Here is a 17,043-nt window from a genome sequence, read left to right as displayed (position 1 = left end):
CTCAACCACAGTGCAAATATCCGGTGCATTAAAAAGCACAAAGCTAAAAACAAGGGCAGTGAAAATTGAATACAAAGGACATATATAAATATGAACAAATATAAATAATACATTGCAATCAACAGTCAACAGACAAACAAGTGTACAGAAGAGATTTAGGGCCAATAAAGAAAAAAATCCAAGGTTGGCAAGATTCCCACTTTTGTCTCAGAATTCTAACTTTATTCTCAGAATTCTAACTTATGTCAGAATTCTGACACATTACTCACATTAAAGTCAGGAATTTTGAGAATTAAGACAGAGTTCTAACTTTAATGTTAGAATTCTGACAATAACGGGGGCTTAAAGTTTACAAGCAGGCACCTTTCCTAAGCATTGATAGAATTTGAATGACCCTATCCTCCAAGATCATCTCATCTGGATAGGGTCGGAAAGGAAATTACTCAGGCAAAACGAGAATCCAAAGAGGCCTCGGGAGATGAGTGACCTATGCGAAAGGAGATTTAAAGGTTTTATCCATGCACCCTTTCCTAAGCATTCGTATGCTGCACTCGATGAAAGTGGGAAATCGGAAATATTCCACATGGATTGTCCCAGTCCACCCTCAATGCATTGGGGGGGAATTTAAACAACAAAGACGGCCGATTCTGATAAACTGTTGTTCTGGTTTGTTACAACACATTTGAACCCCAGCTAACCTTCTTCATAATTAATTTTATTCATATAAATAAAGGTATATACTATCTCCAATGCATTTAATGAATTTCACCAAATAATTTAATTAATGCAAGGAGATAGCAGCATGTATGTATTCCAACACTCAGTGCAAATCATGGTGTGCTACATGAAGCCATGTCAAATTAACTAAATGTAATAATATAAATATTCATTCATAATAAATTGGCATTCACGGTTGTGTCTCCATGGAGGTCGTCATTGTTGAGTGACATCACACATCGCAAATTTGATCTGACGTAAACACACACACACACACGCATACACACAAACAAAACATAAATGTACTCTTTATTTCAATAGCGCACAAGTATGAGCATAAACCTATTTGACTTATTTTAACATGAACATACATTTCTTGTATATTAATTATTCCACTTTGTGTGCTACGTGAAGTCATGTCAAAAAAGTCATGTATACTCGTTTGCTTCCCAACACTTCATTTGTTCTTCTTGGATCAGGTCTCTGAGTTTTTGTGCTGTACTCAGCCATTCCATGTTTCTTCTGCCTTTAGCATCTTCAATGAGTGCTGTAATACTGCTGAGACTGTCTCTCAGAGACCTCGGTTCAGGTGTTTTTTCTTCAGCATCTTCCCACTCTTCCTCTTCCTCTTTAATGACAAAACCAGTCTCTCCATATTCCTGGTTATGGGTTGCAATATTACTGTCCATTTGCAGCAGGTCTTCTAGTGTGCTCTCTGGTGCTACTTTTTTTAGGCTCTGCAGATCATCATTGTAGAACTGGAAAGCTTCTTCCTCTTGTGTTGCTTGGCTTGCTTCACCAGAAAAGTTGCATTTTGAAGTGAGAAAGAGGTCCTTTACGATTCTTAGCCGTTTCCTTTGCATTCTATCCACGCTTCATCTTCTTTCTGCTGGCAAACATTTCATCATCCTCATCTGTAGAGACTTCCTCTGGATAGCCATCTTGAGGAAATAGACCTAACCGAAAAAAAAGGCAGAGGATGAGTCACATAACACAAATAAACAAGAAAGACATTGTGTCGTATCAGGCAATTTAAAAATAACAATACCTTCACTGAGATCCTGCAGCCTGCCATGAAAGAGAGAGAAAGTATGTTGAAAGACAAGAGGTCTGATAATGCATATCATAAACTACATTCGACTGGCGTAAAAATCACTCTTTTCCCAATCTGCTGAACAACTCTCTGATCCACTGAAATTTTAAGACACTGGCCAAAAATAGGATCCACTGGAGAGTTCCCAGGCGAAAACCACTGTTGACCAAAAAGAACACAAAGGCTCATCTCACATTTGCCAAAAGACATCAAGATGATCCTCAAAACCTTTGGAAAAAACATTCTGTCGACCGATGAATCAAAAATTGAATTTGTGCGGCCTGTTACATTTGGGGTAGAAATGATAGCATTTGATTAATAAAACATGGTGTTGCCAATGTGATGGTCTGGGGCTGCTTTTCTATCTGAGGACAAGGTCAATTTGCTGTGATTGATGGGACAATGAATTCTGCTGTCTACTAGAAAATCCTGAAGGATGATGTCCGACCATCAGTTTAGTTTGCACCCTCAAACTCAAGCACTCTTGGATCATGCAGAAAGACAACTAACCGTAACACAACAGCAAGTCCATCTCTGAACGGCTCAAAAAACAAAAGAAAATAAAGTAAGATTTTGCAGTGGTCAAGTCAAAGTCCGGATTTGAATCCAATAGAGATGCTGTGGCGTGACCTCAAAAGGGAAACTCTCCAATGTGGCATAGTTGAATTAAATCTGCCAAAGTGGGCCAAAATTCCTCCATAGCGTCAAAGACTGACCACAAATTATCGCAAATGCTTGATTTCAGTTATTGCTGCCAAGGGCGTCACAACCCATTACTAGCTTCAAGGGGCAATTACTTCTTCCACATAAGGACAGGAAGGTTTGGCTTTTCTTTTTGCCATATTTAAATCACACGGACCACAACAACAGATACAGTATGATACTTTCAAAACTGTCTGAGGGGCTACAAAACTTACACTTTGATGATTTTGTAGAGCCTCTCTCTATTGTGGCTGGGTGTGCTACTTCGAATTGACACCTCTAAGAGCTTGTCAGCAAGAGCTGCATAGTCAAACTGTAAAATAGATGTTTCATTAGAAGGGGGAAAGCAGAACATGGTATTTATCAAGAGCTCTGACTAAAGTGGTGCAGTGTAGCATATGTCTTTCCAATGAAAACCCAAGTATCCCAAAATATGTGTTCATTCTTGGAAAAACAACAACATGCATTTAGGATAAAAATACAATACTAACCTGTAGAACTGGTGCTGTATTATCATCATCATCATCATCATCAAATTGTAACTCTGTGTCGGAGTCTCCTGATTCATGAGCACCCTGTTTCAAGTATGATTTACTGCCTGAAAACAAAATAACCAGCAAATAATGTCTTCCTGGCATAAAAATTCAATTCAATTCAGTCATTTATCTACAAAATTATGTAACATTCATGGAGTTCTTTTTAAAACACTGTAGCATTCATGATTTGCAATCAATAACTTACACAAAAACAGGTTGTTGTGTGCTATATAAATAGTGATTCTGAACGGAAACTCAAAGTTTGGGGAATATTTTTTTTTTGGTCAGATTGCACTTAATGTTGCGTACTATATAGCAGTGGTCCCAAACACTTGCCCGTGGGCCTTTTGGTACTGAGCTGAACGATCGCTTGTGTGGCGCTTTCTCCAAAGCTATGGAAAGAAATCAAGCCTGCTGTTGGCCATGTGCAAGGTACATTCTCAAAAACGGGCATGACGACAATCCAGTTGAATCAGCTGAACAAGTATTACTGAAGTGATGATGTGGAAAGCATGTTAATGCCAGCGGATTTGCACATCCTGCCCACCTAAAGATGAGCGGTTTAGTCGCTATGACCTAGCAATGCGGCCACCAAAATATCAAACACCGTATGTAGGATGGATTCGTTCATCCATCCATCCGTCCATTTTGCAAAGTGCTAACTTCAAAATCATTACGTTGACACTTTGAAAGGAAAATCAACTCAAAAATGTTCTTTAAAACAATATGCATTATGCAGCCTCATTAGTCTAAACATGGTATTACGATTAATATTGTGTTTGTGGAAAAATTAAACAACAAACTCTTCCCATTTTTGTGAAAATGTACCGTTAATCTGCTTCACGGGGTCCTCTTCATCATCAGAGGACTGGCCTGAATCAGAGGACTCTGCTTCTTTCAGCTCCCTCATCAGATCCTCAATGGCATAGGGAGCCTGGTCAATAATTGTGTTGAAGATGCTGTTGCAGATCGCTCGGAAAAGTGTCCGACTGGTGAGACGGTCAATTAAAGAGAATGGTCAATCAGTGGATGGCAAATATTACAAAGCAAGCAGGAAGCTTCAGATCAAGACAGAATTTCGCTGCCATTCATCAGTGACGCTCCTAAAACTAGTATGATCAATAAAGGATGTGTTGCCTGTAATATTACACGACCAGGACGCCAGCCAAATCCTCTTGAACACTGACATCCAAATTGGAGATATTTTGCTTTGGTGACGTTATTCAATGTTAAGGTCAAAAGTTGTATGATTGTCTGGCAAATTAGATGAATACACTTTCAAGCCATTGAAATGAAAACATATTCAAAGGCCCGATAATTCTACCACATTTGAAGTAAACATATTCCGCTGGGTTATGGGGTATTCAAGACTGACAAAACGTTTTCATATACGTAAAATTATTGTTACCCCTCTGTTAATGAAAGAATAACCCTCAGTGATCACAGAAATAACTTCAATCTGACCAAAGTACAGTCAAACCCCGGCTTTCGGATTTCGACCAGAAAATTTGAGATTTTTACACCTCAGGTTAGAACTGAAAACCGGTTTTCGACCAAACTGAGCACACCCGAATACGCCACTTGACTCCTTTCGGGTTTCTTACACGAGCAAGTGACGCTTACACGTTTGACGTTCACAAAAATACCGTATTTTCACGACTATTCGACGCATCGTACTAATGGCCGCAGTCTCATTAATGGGTGACATTTCTGTATTTTACACATACACAGGACGCATCGTACTAATGGCCGCAGTTTTACAGTGGTAAAACATACGCCAGCTTAAACATACGGCATGCATGCGCGCACTCCAACACGTGAGCTTGAAGCATACGGTGGCATGCCAAGACATACAGATAAGATAAAAACACGTTTTTAAAAAGGCAACGAAAGCAGAACTGAGTTCGGGTGTATTTTATTTAGCCATCGTACAATGTTCTCACGTTTTTCGATCAATCATCACCCAGAAATCCATCTAAGTCCTCATCCTCTGTATCAGAAGCAGAGGACTGCACATCTCAGTTGTCATTGAATGCATCACATGCTAGTGTGAGTTGCTAGGCATTGCCGAGCGGAAAGAAGGAGTAGCAACAGCAAAGTCAACATTTCCCTCGTGTGAAGCTTTCCCACATTTGAAAGTAAAGAACAGAGCGAAACATGGTGGCAGCGCGTGTGTGTAGAAAGAATTGAACAATTGTGCAAGTACCGTAATCCATCAAAAACGCCGCGTTCCCTCTCGTTGTTGCGTATTGTGGCGTAACTCGCCAAGTGCTGCCTCTCACTCTTTGTAAAGTTGTGTTTGCCACCGATCATCCATTGTTCCCAAGCCGTTTGCAACTATACTTTGAACGCCCGGTTGATGCCAATGTCCAGCGGTTGGAGTTCTTTAGTCAAGCCTCCGGGAATAACGGCACGCTCATTTGCTTGACTTGTTTTTTCACCGCTGCTGTGAGATGGGCACGCATGCCAAAAGCATAACCGGTGGCTTTAAGTTTGAACTGAGCTTCGTAGGCGTGTCTTTTTGTCGAATTTATTTTCAGGGGTTCTTAGAAACCAAAACCGGAGTTGTTTTGCAACAATGCACATTGCCACACTCTATACAAGTGTTGGTACTGGCTTGAGGCGTCCACTTACACGCCCACCCTTCACCATTGGCGGACTAGCTTGTCTGTCCTCTCTCTCCCTCTCTCCCTCTCCATATATGTATATATACACGCCCACCCTTCCCTGATTGGCCGACTTCTTTCACAGTCACTTCCGCCTTTTCTCTATATAAACAGCGTGTCGGCAGTCAGTCAGATTTTGGAACTCAGCGCATATAAAGGACGCTCCGCACCATAAGGCGTCCTGTCCATTTTGGAGAAAATTTAAGACTTTTAATGGCGCCTTATAGTCGTGAAAATACGGTATTATGAAACAGTCTTGGTTATTCTATAATTTACTGGTTGTAGCGTGGTAACTTTATGAATAAAACATTTGTCATAAGGTGTCATATGCTGTCGGTAGAACTAACGATGACACGTGGTAGATTCTTTCGTCAAATTGATAGTAGATTACACATGCATCGTCTTGGGAAGAGGATGTCAAGCCACAGCAATACTTACCTGTATTAATGATTACCAGGAAATTAATCTTTGCGGTGTGAGACTGGAAAAAAATACTCTGATTTTGTGGTGTGCTGTATTCATGATGCCATATGAGTACAACATAATTTGATCCATTTATTTCGTTGAATAATCCTGGAGTACACAGCTGCTGATATAATGTTCATTGTTAATGCATAGTTTTCAAACATTTACCCTTGAAGCATTATACTTTGGAGTATCAGAATTCTTGATTATGAATATCAGTCAAAATAGAAAAATGGCTTCCTATGATGAACGTTTACGGAACCCAAAATTAGTTACCATGGTTTCCCATTGGGTAATCCAACGGAATCGAAAAACGTGAATTTCCTAAATCCTCAGGCCTGCTACGGTACATCTTTTTTTCCCACCCGCAACGATCAGTTTGACAATCGCCACCATTGTTGTTTTGATCTCGCATGAAGTAATGTCGCATGTCGTTCTTGCAATATGCGGAAAGTAGATGATTGCCAAGTTTTGTATCGTTAAAACAAGTGTTGCGAACAAGTGTTGCGAATGTTTATTGCGGAGGTATCACGGAGGAAGCAGCTAAAGTTGGATAGTTTTTTGCGATAAGTTGACTTTGAGAAAGCCTTGCATCATTGGAAGCGGAGTAAAGAGAGGAGAATTTATGAACGCAAAGACCAAACTATGGAATGAAATAAGAACCTATTTCTCAGCAAATCTCGTATGCCTGAATTATTAAAATTTTTGCAGCATTTGTTGATAAGAAATAAACCTATTAGCAATGTATATTGTTGCTGTTTGTGTTATTATCATATGCAATTGAATAAGTAGACCATTTAAGAATTCGAAATTTGGGACTCTCGAAATGCCTAATGGGACTCACTTTTCTCATCAGCCAGTCCCTGGGACTGGCTGGGGTTAAACTGTAATATTATCACTCCGCGCGCACACACACACAAACACACACTCACACAAAATGTACTTTTTAGTACATATTTTTTAAGTCAACACCATTAAAAATGGTGTGGAAGATTTAAAAAAATATACTTCCCTGCAGATATGAAATCAAACAAAAGGACGCTAAGAGGAACTTACTCCTTGGTCTTGGCTGCCGTTTTGCAGAATGGCTCGATGAATCTCAGGTTCTGGTCAGCAGTGAGCTATGGAGAAAAAATGTGAAAAGGACCATCACATTTTTTTATTTCAATAAGTTATTAATATTTCCTCAAAATCTTTTGCAGAATCCTCTATAATGGATGTGTCACTCAAACTATAATATTGGCATTTAGAGTGGATAGACATCAAAATTTCATATCTAAATTCTCTTCAGTTTATTTTTGTCAAGTGAAAGGTGTAACTGGCGCCAAGACTGAGTTGTTGGTTGCCATGACAACAAAAAAAATAATTTATTTTAGGCTTGTTGTTTAGCTAAAGTATTTCATATTTCTATGTGAACTTTCATATTTGTTTTTTCCTTAAATCCTCTGAATATGTTATCCGGAATGTTTGTTAAAAATCACTTCCGGGTCAAGTGCCGTGTATAGCGAGGAATGAGAGAAAGATCGAGAAGACAACGGGAGACGGAGAGAGAGAGAGTCAGAGAACTATGATACCGTGTGATCTACGTGATTTATCGTTATTTGATCTACTTTCGGTTTACCAAGGTGCACACGGTATGTCATTTGTGTTATTTATTTAATGTCCTGTTCAAGATATTATAATTTGATTGTTGTTCGAAATGTGTTTTAGTTTTCACGGTGTTCCATGAATAAACGTTTTGGACATCAGTACGAGGCGTCATCCTTGACCGGGGTAGATACAGTGAAAACGTGTCCTCATCCATCCTTCTGGAGGCTTCGGCGCGCAGGTGCTTCCCCCACGGCAAGCTAAGCTATCGGCTTCGGCGCACATCACGTAGCAAGCTACGAGCTACATCGAGCGTCGTCGCACTCGACCCGCGTGCCACGCAGCTATCCACGAGCTACTTCGAACGTCGTCGCACTCAACCCGCAGCAAGCTACAGGCCTCAGCATGCATCGTCGCTCCTCAACCGGCAGTAAGGCAAGATTTCAACGCGCGACGGTGCTTCTCATCCTGTAGCAGCTAATGGTTTCGGTGGACATTAACCAGAGTTGGCAAAGGCCTATACAGCTTCCAGTAGCTCACAAAGTAGATGGATAGAACATAGGCGAAGATTATCATAAATGAGAACTAATGAATGTGAGTTCTTGAATGTGTGAAAATATCTGTTGAATGTTTGACAAGCGCATTATTGTTATTATTGCTCTGTAAAACTCAGGTTCTGAAGTTTGAAATCTCCAAAAATGTCTCAATATAGTGACAGTCAGTGTGATGAGATGCAAGAGCATGAAAATGTGGAAAGGGAGGCTGAGGCAAAAATAAGAAAATCCTCTCGTTTAAGACATTTGACACCTAAAATGCAGGAACTAAAGGAGAAAGAGTTCATTCAAAAGGAAGGCAAGTTGAATGTAACTTATGAGAAATGGAAAAGTCATGTTAGAGAAACCCGAAGAAAGTTAAAACAATGGTGCCCTGAGCAAGACATGTACGACATGATGGATGAAGTTGAGAAGCTAGAGGGTGAGATAAAAGAAATATACGACAGTGTCCGAAGCCGGACAACACCAAGTCAAGAATTACGGCGAAAAGTTGATTCATGTGCAGCGGCAACAGCAGACTTACTGCAAGTAATGAGAATCCGTCTAACAGAATATGAAGAAGATTTTGATGCTGTGGCAGAAAACGCAAAATTACACATGCTGCTAGATAACGAATATGCCAGGTCCATATATGGTTCCACCGCCTCCATAGTTACAGCACCCAGTGCCAAGCCTTCCGGGCACCCGTCCGAATCACCAAGCATTTCAGTTAAGCGGGCCGAAATGGCTGCTCTTCTGGCTGCGAAAGAAGCTGAGATTAACATGGAAGAGGCTATTGAAGCTCAACGTCAGCAGTTGAAAAAACTTGAAAATCAGAGAGACATGGAAGTAATTAAGGCACAGTTAAGTGTATATGAAGAAGCGGAAATTAAGGAAAGGAATGGTACGAGCAGCCCCGTACACACCAAAGAGAATGTTGCATTTCCTTCTTCTCACCATGCCCCACGTCACGAACAGCAAACTGTACAAAATGAGACAACCTTGGTTCAGATATTACAGGAATCATTAGCACTCAGTCGCCTTCCAAACCCAGAGCCTACAGTATTCTCAGGTGATCCTCTGAACTTTATAGAGTGGAGTACAAGCTTCAAAGCGCTGATAGAGAGGCGATGCTCAAACCCTGCAGATAGGTTGTTTTATTTACAAAAGTACATAGCAGGGGAGGCAAAATCTTCTCTTGAAGGCAGTTTTTATAGAAGAGATGAAGAAGCCTATCAGCAAGCATGGGATCGACTCAACACCAGATATGGTAATTCCTTCATTGTGCAGAGGGCTTTCAGAGAAAAACTCAACGGATGGCCAAAGATTGGTGGGAGGGAATATTTCAAATTGAGAGAATTCAGCGATTTCCTACAAACTTGTAGCAAAGCTATGCCTTACATAAAGGGTCTGCAAGTTTTGAACGACTGTGAGGAGAACCAGAAAATGCTGGTGAAACTACCAGATTGGGTGACATCCAGGTGGAACCGTCATGTCACAGAGCAGCTAGATGAAGGTAAAGACTATCCAAGTTTCCATAACTTTGCAACATTTATATCTAAAGAGGCACGCATCGCTTGTAATCCGGTGTCGTCTCTATACGCATTAAGACAATCTACTGAGATGACAGTAAAGGGAGGTAGGCAATCAAAAGCAAACACATTTGCTACAAAGGTGAGGATCCAAGATCCGCAAACCTCTACAGCCGATCAAGACCCCAATGAAAACGATTTACGAGATGCCGAAAATCCAGGCATATGTTTATGCTGTGGAGAAGAACACTCTATACATAAATGTAAGAAGCTTATGAAGATGTCTTCAGAGGAAAAGAGAAAATACATCTATGAAAATAAGCTATGTTTTGCATGCCTGAGAAAGGGTCACAATTCTAAGGCATGTAGAAATAGAGCCATGTGTGGAGTATGCCTAAAGAGTCATCCAACCGCATTACATGAAGATCGTTCTCCAACGGAGACAGCCTCAGCACAGAACACCACTGAAGAAATCACATCCTCACTATCTTGTTGTGTCAAGGGAAGTGATGTTGTGAGTACATCAATGATTGTGCCCGTCTGGATCTCAGCACCTAACGCACCTGAGACAGAGACCCTAGCTTATGCGCTGTTGGACACACAAAGTAGCCACACGTTTGTTGATCAAGAGTTGTGCGCAAAGCTTAAGGTAGACATGGACCCAGTTAAACTGAAACTCTCCACGATGATGGGAAAGGACTCAGTGATAAAAAGCGAAAGAGTTTGTGGACTTAAAGTAAGAGGATTTTCCTCAAATATTTCAATTGACCTACCTCCGGCCTACACAAGAGACTTCATTCCTCTTGACCGGACACATATTCCTACCCGCAAAACAGCCACTTCATGGAAACATCTTGTTAACATAACTCAAGAGATATACCCCCACCAATGGATTGTGGCGTTGGATTATTGATTGGCTATGACTGCTCCCGAGCCTTGATTCCAAGAGAGGTCATTACTGGAGGTGACTACGAGCCTTACGCTGTCAAAACCGATCTTGGCTGGAGTATTGTGGGAGGAGTAGCACAATGCGTAAATGCAGGCGATGTGACTGGACTTTGTCTTCGAGTATCTGTCAAAGAGTTACCACCTGTAACACCATCAGCCATCATTAAAGCCCTTGAGTCTGATTTTGCAGACACAAAAGCAGGTGAAAAAAGCATATCTCAAGATGACATTCTCTTTCTGCAAATATTAAAAGGAGGCTTCCAACTAAATGAACACGGTCACCTCGAAATGCCACTTCCTTTCAAAGCACGACCTCACCTCCCAAACAATAAGGTCCTGGCTTTGGCACGACTGAAACAACTGAAAAGGAAGTTGGACAGAGATCACAAGTTCAAAGGTGACTATCTGAAGTTTATGGAGGGCATCATTAAAGATGGTGATGCAGAGAAAGTACACAACCCTGCAGACCATGCCTCCAGAGGCCTGAACGTGACAGGTCTCATCAACTCAAATTGGCTCACCGGTCCAAGGTTTTTATGGGAGAGGGATATAGCCATAAACGAGGTGACACCTGAGCTACTGGTGGGAGATCCGGAGGTGAGGATTGTACAAGTGTTAAAGACAGAAGCTGTAAGGCAATTTGACATTCAAGAGCTTCTGTCACGGATTTCAAAATGGGCAACAGCATTTAACGTCATTGCTCGCATCCAACGGCTAGCCAAGAGAATCAAAACCACAAAACCTGTAAACGTAGAAGAAAAAAGGCAAGCTACACTGACCCTTGTTAAACTGACACAAAAGGATGTCTTCCAAAAGGAGATGAGCATGCTTAGCGAGAAATCAGGAAAACTGCCTTGTAACCATCAACTTTATCAGCTTGACCCGTGCCTTCAAGACGGCATATTGAGAGTAGGAGGAAGACTAAGAAAAGCAGCTGTGTCGCTTGAATTAAAACACCCAGTAATACTCCCTAAAGACGGTGCTCTCACAAACCTCATTATTAGTCAACATCGCAACAAAATACAACATCAAGGCAGAGGACAAACTCTCAATGAGTTACGGAGTAATGGATTTTGGATTGTTGGTGGGAGTAAAGCTGTAGCTCAACACATCAGACGGTGTGTACAATGTAGAATTCGCGCACCACCAGAGGAACAGCGGATGGCAGACTTACCCAGTGACCGGGTTGATGCAACACCACCATTCGCTTACTGTGGTATGGACTGCTTCGGCCCCTTCCACACCAAACGGGGAAGGAAGGAGCAAAAACGGTATGGCCTGCTCTTCACGTGTCTGTGCTCCAGGGCAGTGCATATTGAAATTCTTGAAGATATGACAACCGATGCCTTCATCAATGCCTTGAGATGCTTTGTAGCTATCCGTGGAGCCGTTAGACATATAAGATCTGATCAAAACACTAATTTTGTGGGAGCAAGAAATGAGGTGGCAAAGGCGCTAAAAGAATTAAATCAAGAAAGATTAGCCTCCTACCTTACAGACAAACAATGTGATTTTCAGATGAACACGCCACGCTCTAGTCACACTGGCGGGGTATGGGAATGTCAAATCAGGACGGTGAGCAGTGTACTGAGCACTGTCTTGGCCCAAAGCGCTGGAAGGTTAAATGACTCTTCCCTAAGGACTTTCTTTTATGAAGCTATGTCCATTGTAAACAATCGGCCCTTAACTGTTGACAACATCAGTGATCCCACAAGTTTGGAACCTCTCACGCCAAATCATTTGATTACAATGAAGTCTTCTTTACCACTTCCCCCACCTGGCAAGTTTATCCAGGAGATCTCTACGTCAAAAAACGGTGGAGAAGGATTCAATATCTTTCCGAACAATTCTGGCACAGGTGGAGGAAGGAATACCTTGCAAACCTTACCCTGAGGCAACGATGGCTTACACCAAGGCGCAACATGGTAGTTGGTGATGTTGTGATCATCAAAGAGGATGATGTCCCTCGCAACGAATGGAAACTTGCTAAGGTTATTGAAGCAAATCAAGATGATGATGGACTGGTGCGGCTGGTGCGAAAAGTAACCGTACAGATAGGAGAACGAAAGTTAGGGAGAAAGGGAGAGCGCCTCAATAAGCCTTCCGTCGTTCAAAGAGCCGTACAGAAGTTAGTGGTTCTAGTTGAAGGCAACTAGGGAGAAAGCATCAGATGCTGTAAGTTAAGGTGTCAAATATTCAATCTAGAATAGGTCAATTTTTGGAATATGTAAATTCCATTGTTTGTTTGAATGACATTAAATTTGTCTCGTTTAAGGACACATCAGAACAAGGGTGAAATTACTGTTGATTATTTTCAAGGGTGTAAAGTATTTTTCATTTACAAATGTTACTCCAACAGTAATTTGGTGGGAGTGTAACTGGCGCCAAGACTGAGTTGTTGGTTGCCATGACAACAAAAAATAATTTATTTTAGGCTTGTTGTTTAGCTAAAGTATTTCATATTTCTATGTGAACTTTCATATTTGTTTTTTCCTTAAATCCTCTGAATATGTTATCCGGAATGTTTGTTAAAAATCACTTCCGGGTCAAGTGCCGTGTATAGCGAGGAATGAGAGAAAGATCGAGAAGACAACGGGAGACGGAGAGAGAGAGAGTCAGAGAACTATGATACCGTGTGATCTACGTGATTTATCGTTATTTGATCTACTTTCGGTTTACCAAGGTGCACACGGTATGTCATTTGTGTTATTTATTTAATGTCCTGTTCAAGATATTATAATTTGATTGTTGTTCGAAATGTGTTTTAGTTTTCACGGTGTTCCATGAATAAACGTTTTGGACATCAGTACGAGGCGTCATCCTTGACCGGGGTAGATACAAAAGGCATTCAACAGGATCAATAAAATAAATACGGACAAGTACCCAAATCTCCATCTACGCTCCATACTCCAAATGACCCGTTTGGATCATAACTTTACCTCTGATGCACCCACAGCTCCTAGTTCCGTCAAGTAAAGGTCCAAGATATGAAACTGCAGACCAGCAGGTGCACCGTTGCCACTGTTCAGGAGCTCTGTTGCAAAGAGCTCCAGAAATCTTGAGACCACACTAAAAAAAAAAAAAAAAAAATAGAAAAGACATTATGTAAAATATTTAACCTATGTTATGACGTACTGTACAATTTGCGCATGACAGTTTTTATGGATTACCTGCTATCCCAATTGTTTCTCTTCAGCATCTCAAAGCTTTGTCTGAACATGAAGCGGATCAGCTGTAATACGAAAAGAAGGGCCACCATAAGGGGGAGAAAAGTGATATATTCATGGACGCGCGCGCACGCACACACACCTGGAAAAACTTGTCCATTCGTAGTCTGTCAATGCCAGTCCACTCTCTTTTGAAGGTCTTAAGGGAGCTCTCCAGGTATAATAGTTCTGTGGAAAACAATTTTCACCACCGGCTTTTGACATTTTAATTTGTATTTGGAATTACACCAGCATAGGATCAACTTACGTCCATCAATGTCATGAAAGGTGTGAATCAGTGTGCAAACAGAGTTGGAAAGCTCCTCCTGTGAACAACATTGTGCCTCAAATTAAGCAAATAGAAAGTGAAACAATCCAAGAAAGGCTCAATATATTTAACAATTAAATGGCAGTGGGTGCCATTAATTCAGCCCAGCACGCAGGGTCGTGGTGGCCAGAGGGAATATTGTGGGATTCCTGAATGGCCGGTCCATTTCAGGACCAGTTTAACAATCCCTGCCCCCAAATGGCATAAAAATTACGTTTTTGCGCATGACAGCCGCTGTCTACAGTCACCGAGTGGTTGCACCGCGACTCCAGCGGTCCATCAAAATACATCTCCTAGACGCCTCCTTAGTGAGGTGTTCCGGGCATGTCCCAAAGGTAGGAATTCCTTGGGGCGAACCAGGACAGCCTGGGAACGCCTTGGGAAGAGCTCAAAGAAGTGATTGGCGACAAATCACAGCTCAGCCTGAAAATGTTCCACAAGCCGTGACGAAAGAAATAAAGAAATACCTGTAAAAGTGGTTTGTCCTGCATCCACAAGCAGTAGAACAGACCTTTCCACAGCTTGAGCATTTCTTCACTCGTAAAGCCATCTGGACAAAGAATAATAAAACCAAAGGAGCGCCTTGGTGAATAAGATAAGAAAACCTTTATTAGACTCGCAATGGAGAAATTCCCGATTCACAGCTGCAAAGTTATGAAAGGAAGAAGTAGAACAACAAAATATAGGAGCTGCTCTAAAGGCAGCCACTCACGCGGCACCATTTTGAAGTCAAAATAACAAAAATAACACAACACATGGGACACAGACAGTCGTGCAATCTTCACCACTTTTCTGCATACACTTTGTTGCCTCAAGCAGTTATAGATGAAAGAGGAGAGGATCAAAGTGTCCTTTCACCAGTCGATCAGGGACGTCATGCTGAAAATGTGCACACGTCTGTTACAAGCTAAGTTTTGAAAGCAAACACGAAGCTGTAGCGTCCAGTGACGAAAAAGAGATTGGCTCACATCTCCTGTCACATGCAAATCCACTTCAATTCCAAGCCGCGACTCCCAGTTCCACATCCGCATCGGCGCTACGCGCTAACGTCCCCTCTTCTCATCGTCGGCTCCTCAAGCCTTACATCCATCCAGCCGCAGACCGTTCAACAGCACCAATCTCTCCGCTGAACAAAGTGGGGCTGTGAAAAATGCTGCCCATTACAGGCGCAAGACACAAGCGCCCCGGGACTGTCCAGCAACGACAGTCAAATGGCGCTGATATTCCTCCCAGTCAAAAACAGTGCTGGTATACCCATGCTGCAGAGAAGGCGCAACCACCAAGCACAGAATGTTGATGAATGTCGTGGCCAAAAAATGCTGAAAAAAGTCCACATCAGGTCCACACGACATAACAACAAACACAAAGTTACAAAACAAACACAAAAATAACAAAAAAAAGCAAAGCTCATGAGAGCACTTGCAGACGGCTGCCAACTCGGGCGCCATCTTGCCTTCAAATCGAATCGAGTATTATATCAGCTGTTTTTGGACAAAGCAAGGACAAGGAAGGCAGCTTTCATTAGATCGTACATTTCATACAGAAAGTAACTCACCACGCTCCATTTTAAAACAAATAAGCTATTCACACACAGACCTCATAACTAGAAGAAAGGGGACATTTGAGTAAACATTGATCAGGAGGGACTACTACAGTGTTAGGTTGTCAGAATCAAATGCGTGTAGATTTATTTTTACCTATTAACCCTCGAAGTCCACCGCTTGCGATAAATGTAAAATTATGTCTTTGAATCAAAGGCTAAGGCATTCGGAAAAACACGTGAGAGCTGAAACGTATGGGGGGGGGTTCTAAAATGGCCTAAATTTCATGACGTCACCGGCTGATAGTTCTCAGGCATTACAGCAATAATAAAAAAGGTTTTGATTCCGTAATCTTCACAATTTACATATTTTGCACCATAGAGACCCATTAAAATTCATATTTTTGAAAGCATCGTAAACCTAATGTGTAAACATGCATTTCACACGATTTTTACGTCAATCGCTTTGTTTTCGCTTGGACAGACGTATGCATACCACATTGTTGGGTTGAGGTCATTCCAATTGTGCAACTTTTAGGTGGCGCCAGAGGATCGCAAATGAGTTTGCCTCTTTGCAGGAGGCTTCAAACCAATGCATTTTACATGAACACGTCCGGTCGGGATTGTTAGTAGGGCTTGGTTGGGACCTCCAGACACAATTTTTTTTTCCTTTTGCAAAAAATAAAGAATAAAAAAATCCCAAAGAACTAATAAAAACTATATATATGTATGGATAGCACAGATGCCTCTGAACATTTTGAGTGTTTGAAAAAAAAAAAAAGAATGTTTGTATAACACAAAATACATCATTACAAAAATTGTAAAATGCGTAACTTAGGGTTTTTTTTCATTTGAAGGACCCATTAAACTGCCTTTGAAAAGTAGTCTGAAGTTTGTTGCTAGTCGAAACAGGGCACACGCTGCGAGCCCCGAAATTCCCCATCCCACTAAGCAGCGCACAATTACAAGTGTTTTCGAAGGCAGCAACAGTATGTGATGGCAATAAACCTGGGATCAGGTCGGCCTCCAATCGATAAAAACAAGTCAAGCCAACCTCCACAACGATTGTTCATCCTCTATGACGGTAACGCCGCCAAGTGCTGCAAAAGCCAATTTAAAAATAAAAGCCTAACTAGTGTCCTGCTATTGATTGGTAGCCGTCAATTTTGAAGTTTCACAGCCGGCATTCA

At 41.5% G+C, this 17,043-nt stretch overlaps 1 long non-coding RNA gene and 2 pseudogenes across 1 annotated transcript in view; 2 read left to right on the top strand and 1 right to left on the bottom strand.

The window, feature by feature from the left end:
• LOC127612110 (ribosomal RNA processing protein 1 homolog A-like) overlaps window positions 1-17,043 on the top strand; it is a 162,840-nt pseudogene that overhangs the window by 37,611 nt on the left and 108,186 nt on the right.
• The window catches only part of LOC127612044 (ribosomal RNA processing protein 1 homolog A-like), a 189,444-nt pseudogene that overhangs the window by 167,325 nt on the left and 5,076 nt on the right, over window positions 1-17,043 (bottom strand).
• The window catches only part of LOC127612121 (uncharacterized), a 35,856-nt gene continuing 31,628 nt past the window's right edge, over window positions 12,816-17,043 (top strand). Inside the window, exon 1 of the long non-coding RNA XR_007965579.1 lies at window positions 12,816-13,151. This is a non-coding gene — a long non-coding RNA (uncharacterized LOC127612121). The remainder of the gene's footprint in view (window positions 13,152-17,043) is intronic.

This window comes from Hippocampus zosterae, chromosome 12, assembly GCF_025434085.1.
Source record: "Hippocampus zosterae strain Florida chromosome 12, ASM2543408v3, whole genome shotgun sequence".
Classification (NCBI taxonomy): Eukaryota; Metazoa; Chordata; class Actinopteri; order Syngnathiformes; family Syngnathidae; genus Hippocampus; species Hippocampus zosterae.
This window is presented reverse-complemented; position numbering and strand designations above follow the sequence as displayed.